The sequence below is a fragment of the Rhododendron vialii genome, chromosome 6a (genome assembly GCF_030253575.1).
Source record: "Rhododendron vialii isolate Sample 1 chromosome 6a, ASM3025357v1".
In the NCBI taxonomy this organism is placed as follows: Eukaryota; Viridiplantae; Streptophyta; class Magnoliopsida; order Ericales; family Ericaceae; genus Rhododendron; species Rhododendron vialii.
This window is the reverse complement of record NC_080562.1, coordinates 14124777-14131385: the sequence shown is the minus strand read 5'-3', so window position 1 is coordinate 14131385 and position 6609 is coordinate 14124777. Positions and strand designations below refer to the sequence as shown.

The following is a 6609-nucleotide window of genomic DNA, read 5'->3' as shown; positions in this document are numbered from 1 at the left end:
ACCCCCTCTAACTAATAAAAATCCTTATCCATCTGACTTCCGTAACGGAGATGCATAAAGTTACGAATTTGCCCTCTGCAAAAACACAAATCTGCAAGGCCAAAGAGCCATTTCTTTCTCCAACCCTAAAACTCAATCTAGCCAGGTGATGCTACAATAGTAGCAGTAGCATCAACAGCAGCAGCAACATCAACAGCAGCATCAATAGCACAACAAGTAGCAACTCCTCCTTCAACAATTCCAACAACAACAACAGAAACAACAACCATCTCTTGTTTCCCTTCCAACATCGACGCCCACCTCCAGCCTCTTGACCTTCCGCATTGCTCCCTCAACCCCGAACAAAAACATCATCAACAAACCCCAAATCTGAAGCCTACCCCTAACCCTAATTCTACTCAAAATAATCAAAACCCTAACTCGAAGTCGAATCAACATCAGCAGCAATCACAACAGCTAGAGAAGGAAAATCGACCACTGCCCACGTCATCGATTACCTTATGCATCTCAGAAATTTCTTCATTTGTTGAATTTCTGTCTGCTTCTTTTCATCTCTGTGGAATCACAACAGGGCAATTTCTGGATAGAAGAAATGAAAGAGAGAGCGGAAAGGGAAAACTTAGGAAAATAAGAGAAAATTTAGGATGGGTACCACTGATTTTTTCTTCAATTTCTTCTATTGTATTTTTTCTATGATGGGTAACTGATTGGGAAAACGACAATGTTCTGCTCGATCTCGGGCACCTTCATCAACGCCAACACCTTCACCCCTCTCTCCACTGCCCTCATCGACCGTCTATGGTGTCAAGAACGTGCTCGATTACTCGTTTATGGCGGTGACTGGCTGTCTCCACCCTCGTTGCCGGTAACTGAAAGCTGAAACGGTGGCGCCACCGCCGTCTGTTCCGTGCTGCCTAGAGAAAATCAAGTGGTGCGGGGTTGGGCGAGAGAGAGCGAGAGAGAGAGAGAGAGAGAGAGAGAGAGAGAGAGAGAGAGATCAGAGGTACAGAGAGAGAAGAGGGAGTTGTGGAAGTGGTGGGAAAGCTCTAGTAGGAAGAGATGACTATTGCTGTTGAGGAGAGAGAAACAGACGTATGGATAGGGGAACAAGAAGGGATAATAAGGTCTATAATGAGGCATGTGACTTGCACATGCCACTTTCCATCCAATTTCTAACAGAAGTTTAACAGAATAAGGGTTTTCATTACTTAAAGGGGGTAAAGTGCTAAAAAAATAGTTAAAGGGGGTAAAGTGTTTGCGAGGCATAGTTAGAGGGGGTTAATTATAATTTACCCAAAAGTTAACTAAGAACAAAAATAAGCAACTTACAATAAAATGAGGAAGATCCAATCCATGAAAATCTATTTCATGATTTTATTGGATTGGACTGTACCGATTTGTAGGCCGTTCTTAGGTTCACTTTGACGATCATAGGTATTCATTTTTATAGCCCATGGAGGACATCATTTACGTTAAAAGTTATGGAAAGTCTTCAATACACACCCCTTTAAGGTGTACACCATATGCACCAATTGAGTGGTCCATATTTATGCTAGTAAAAAGATTACTATAATACAAGACCAGAACCTATTAATATAACTCACTTATCTCCGATCAATGTATTTCAAAACTATATTAGATGATTTTCAATCAAGGTGATATTTGGCGTGATTGTTGTTGTCACTATTCTAACTTCCTACAGACCTACCTTAGCTTGAAATCTCACTTAGGATATGACTATACCAAGGGTTTCAGCAGCCACGGGTAAGTCGTATTAGGCAGGTTAAATTCCGAATGTTTCGGAATCAGAGCCAAAATCCTTATTGTAACGCCCCGAATTTTGAGAACGTTAATAGACAATTTCATTGAAAAACTAAATAGAGTCAATTGGGGTGTCTACATCCAGTTTTGTGGCCTTCCACGCTACTTTGCAAATTTTGTAGTTTTGCTATAGATGCTTGTTACAAGAGGCGAGGGACTATTCACAAGCTTGTTCTTATTTTATTGCTTCATCCCTTCCTGGATTCAAATGAACCTGGATATGGGTTTGTCCTGGTACCTCTTTAAAGAGTAAAGTTAGAGAGATGGGTTTGGTTTGGTGCTTTTTTTAGAATAAAGAAACAATATTTTTGATGGAATAGTTTTAATACAGAGAGTTTGATGTGGTAGAAATTTTAAAAATGGGTAGCTAAAATAATAAAGTTACTTTTTAAGATGTCAATTGTTCCAAAATGTAGAAAGACCGATGCGGATGCTCTACGAGTAACAATCTTGAACTGCCCTCGATGCCTTTTTATAATGTAAAATGCATTTATAATGAAATCAAAATTAAAGCGCTTATCAATGTCCTTCTCAATGTAAGTGAGCATATAACTCGTAAGGAAATCATCCTCCATCCTATTATGTATTCTAGTTTTCACTAGTTTCATGACTAAAAATGCTCCCTCTATTGTCGCTGTAGAAACCGATAAAGTAAACAAAAGATAAATCAATCTATCAATAAGGGGATAAATCATAAATGATCGACTTATTGCATGTTTTTGCCAATGCGCGGCACCTGTGAACAATAAATTTGAAATTCAAGAACTAAAAGACAAAGCCTTAAGTTGATTTTTCCCAATTGTTTCCCGAAATTATGATCTACATGGGTAAGCAACAAAGAATGCCTGCCAATCAAAGAAAAACACAAAGAATGCCGGAGATAGAGGTAGAGAAGAGAACATGAAATCTTCTTGAATCCTTCCGTAGATCAATCACATGACCTCGATCTTTGATTAGCATTTGGGAGGAGTTTTTTTTTTTTCTTCAAATGATAGGATACTTCATTGATAATAATGAAGAAAATACATAGAATGAGAAGTCATCCCAAAAGAAGGGATATAGCAACCACAAAGAAGGCCTAAACACTACGCAGATCTTCCAGGACCTCACACAACCAAATGCATAAAACAGATGGAGCATATCTCCAATCAACGCAACACCAAACAAGTAATCAACAAAACCAACAAAACACCCACGTAGAGGTGAGGGAAGCCTCTATAACGGGAGAGAAAACAGGAAGAAACGAAAACATCAATAAATAAAAAACCTACAACAGACCCACACCCCTAAAATCAGCCGCCCAAAAATGCCGATCAAGACTACGGCCCGAAACCTCAATCACCATAGCAGCCACACCCCACCTTACAGTGATATCAACTACTACCTCCGTCCCAATAAACTACGGCCTCATCAAGGCGCGAATCTATGCACTGCCCAGAACAATGAAGAATGAGCCAGCCTGATAACAACAATGGAACTGCAGGAAGATCAGATAGAAAAGCACACGGTGAGGAAGATCTGAACGAGGAGCATGTAGGCAGACTGCTTTGATGAGAAAGATTGGAAGAAGTCTCTGTCACTTGGCATCAACATCCCAAAGACAAGATCGGCATTAGAACACACCGAGTTCAGGGGGTGAGATCCGAGAGAGAGATAGATAGAATAGAGGAAAATGGAGAGGGGGAGGGTGGGGGGGGGCACTGCCCCTCCCCCAGAAAAACCCATTTCTCTGAAACTCTTAAAGAGAGAGAGAAAGAGAGAAAAGCCTCGGACTCAATTGTGTTTGACTTTAGGAGGAGTTAACATTGCTGAAATAGTAGCTAGTGAAAGCCAATAGACTAGATACCAAAGCAATTTTTAATGTTTGATTTCATATTCACGTGATCATGTTGAATATTAAGTTGCTATCCACATGCAAGCTAGGTCCTTACTTCAATAAACCTTTCACGACTGCTGAAATGAAAATTGCTGCTTTCCAAATTGGCAGAACTAAAGCTCTGTGCCCTGATGAATTCTCTGGCTGCTTTTATCACCACCACTGGGAAATCATCGATCCATCCATCTGCACAGTGGCCCATTCTTTCTTGAACTTTGGGTATCATTTAAAGGAAATTAACTACTCCCATATTGCCCTAATCCCGAAAGTTCCAACCCCAGCAGTCGTAGGTGATTACCGGCCTATTAGTTTTTGTAATGTGCTACATAAAATCATCTCCAAAACCCTAGCCAACAGACTAAAGCACATCCTCCCTTCTTACTTTTCCCCTACACAAAATGCTTTTGTTCATGGCTGGGAAATTTCTAATAGCTCCATTCTGGCTAGTAAATTCTCCAATCTAATTGCCAAGAGGAAAACAGGTCATAAGTATATGGCGGCCCTGAAACTTGCTATAAGTAAGGCTTTCGACAGGGTCAGTTGGAAATTCTTAAATACTATCCTCAGTAAAATGGGTTTCTCCGGCAATTGGCTTCGTTTTCTCCACCAATGCTACTCCACTGTATCGTTTTATGTCCTAATAAATGGTTCCCCATCTCAATGCTTACAACCGTATCGTGGTCTAAGACAAGGTGACCCCTTGTCCCCATATCTTTTCATCATTTACATGGAAGTGCTTTCTTCGGCTTTAAACCACCTAGACACGTCCAAGTTGTGTAAGGGTCTTAAGCTCTTGGTCAATGGCTCTTCGCTATCCCACCTATTCTTTGCGGATGATTATCTCATTTTCTTCTAACCAACGCTTTTGAGCTGTGCCAAACTCCGGTACACCCTCATGTAGTTCGGCCTTTTCTTGGGCCAAAGCATCAACCATCAAAAATCTTCTATCACACTCAGCCTAAATATTCCCCGGGTTTTTCGCCGTCGCTTTCAAAGCTTTTTCCATATACCTGTTCACACCAATCTGGCATCTTATTTAGGCCTTCCACTCGAGGTTTCGAAAAACAAAAGAGGTTGCTTCCGATTCATCATTGATAAGACCCAACAGACATTGGTAGGATGGAAGTCGACTCTTTCTCAAGTTGGCAAATTAACTCTCATCAAATCAGTCTTGTCTTCCTTTCCAATTTACCTTTCCTCTTCTTACAAAATCCCCTTTGCTATCTGTGATAAGGTGAACGCCATCTCTGCCGCTTTTTAGTGAAAAACAGGTGACTGAAAACCTCTTTACTGGCTTTCATGGGACAAAATTTCAGCCTACAAATCCAAAGGAGGATTGGATATCCTGGACTTCTGCCTTCTAAATCAGGCTCTTTTGGCGAACCAATGTTGGCGTATTCTTAATAACCCATCCCTTCTAGTATCAAAAATTTTTCTCCCAGAATACTGTTCCCAAACCCACCTCCTTAATGTTAAGCCTCACCCTTCGTCATCTTGGGCATGGAAGAGTATTCTCTATGGTTGAGACCTAATCTCCAGCCACTTCTCCTGGACAGTGGGCGATGGTGAATCCATCAATCTATACTCTGACCGGAGGATCCCATACTTCCCTAAGCCTCTAAGCCATGTTATTCCCTATACTGGTTCAAGTTCCCTCACCGTCTCCAGTATCCTAAATACAGGTTCGGCAGGAATCACCTGAAACATTGCAAAAATCCGTGACATTTTTCCAGCAACTATTATCCCAAAGATTTTGGCGATTCAGCTACCTACAGTACCATGTGAGGATAGACGGGTGTGGCCTCACACTCCCTCTGGTAATTATTCTGCTAAATTCGGTTACAGCGCTTTTTATGACCAGAGGAAGACTCCTTCAAACAACCCAGGTAGACAACCTCATCTGCACAAAGGGACTAATATATGGAAAACTTTGTGGCATTTAGATTTCCCTGAATGCCTCAAAATTTTCCTTCGGAAGTGTGTACGAGGTATCTTGCTGGTAAAACTCAATCTCTGCTCTCGCCTTCGTCGTATTCCTCCAACCTGTCCATTATGCCTCTTGGATGACGAAAGCTTGGAACATCTCTTTCTTCGCTGCCTGACTACACAACTGGTTTGGGTTAATCCTCCTTTCCAGCTTCCTTCCCAACCATCATGCTTTCAACACTGGTTAATGGATGGGATTATCTGCCTAACTGCTTCCCCACACAACAAGGATCGTTTTTTCACATTCATCGCAACACTCTGGGCTATACGGAAATCTAGGAATGCAACCATTTTTTCGGGTGCACTGTTTACGACCGGAACCGTTCAAGTTTTGACATCTGATAATGCTCTCTGGTTTAAATAGCCGTCTCTTTGGAATTCTCTAACGTTGTGTCACCGCACTCCACCATACACCAGGAACCCACCATCTTTATCACTTGTTGCTAAGCCTTACACGCCGTTCATCCTCTTTGACCAGCGCGTTGCTCATATTACAGTCGATGGGGCATGGAAAGAGGGTTATAGGAAAAGTGGCTTGGGTTTTTATGCTTTTGATCTGAATGGCCGTCTTATACAACAGTGTTCCTTGTCTTACTGTAGCTCAACCCCGCTCCAAACCGAACTTATGGCCATGCCTTTAGCCGTTTCATGGTCTCTGGACTTCCAATTTAATGTTCTTTCAATTTATTCTGATTGCTTAAATGTCATTTTGCAGCTAGCGGACCGGTCTGAACCCAATTATGCAGATGCTATTTTGTTGTGCAACCTTCGGCAGGAACTTTCGAAGCTCTCTTTTTGCAGGTTAACCAAGGTTGATTGCAGGAACACGCACCAGGCCCACTGCTTAGCCAAATAGGCGTTGCTGTCCCCTTCAGCATCTCCAGTTGCACGAGGAATCCCTTTTTGGACAGGAGCTATTGCCGGGC

At 41.8% G+C, this 6609-nt stretch overlaps 1 long non-coding RNA gene across 1 annotated transcript; it reads right to left on the bottom strand.

Moving 5' to 3' along the window:
• On the bottom strand, window positions 1–991 carry LOC131329520 (uncharacterized). The gene is made up of 2 exons (XR_009200786.1): window positions 653–991; window positions 1–554 (listed from the first exon to the last, which is right to left on the bottom strand). It is a non-coding gene; the product is annotated as an uncharacterized LOC131329520 (long non-coding RNA).
• Between the last annotated feature and the right edge of the window lie 5618 nt (window positions 992–6609).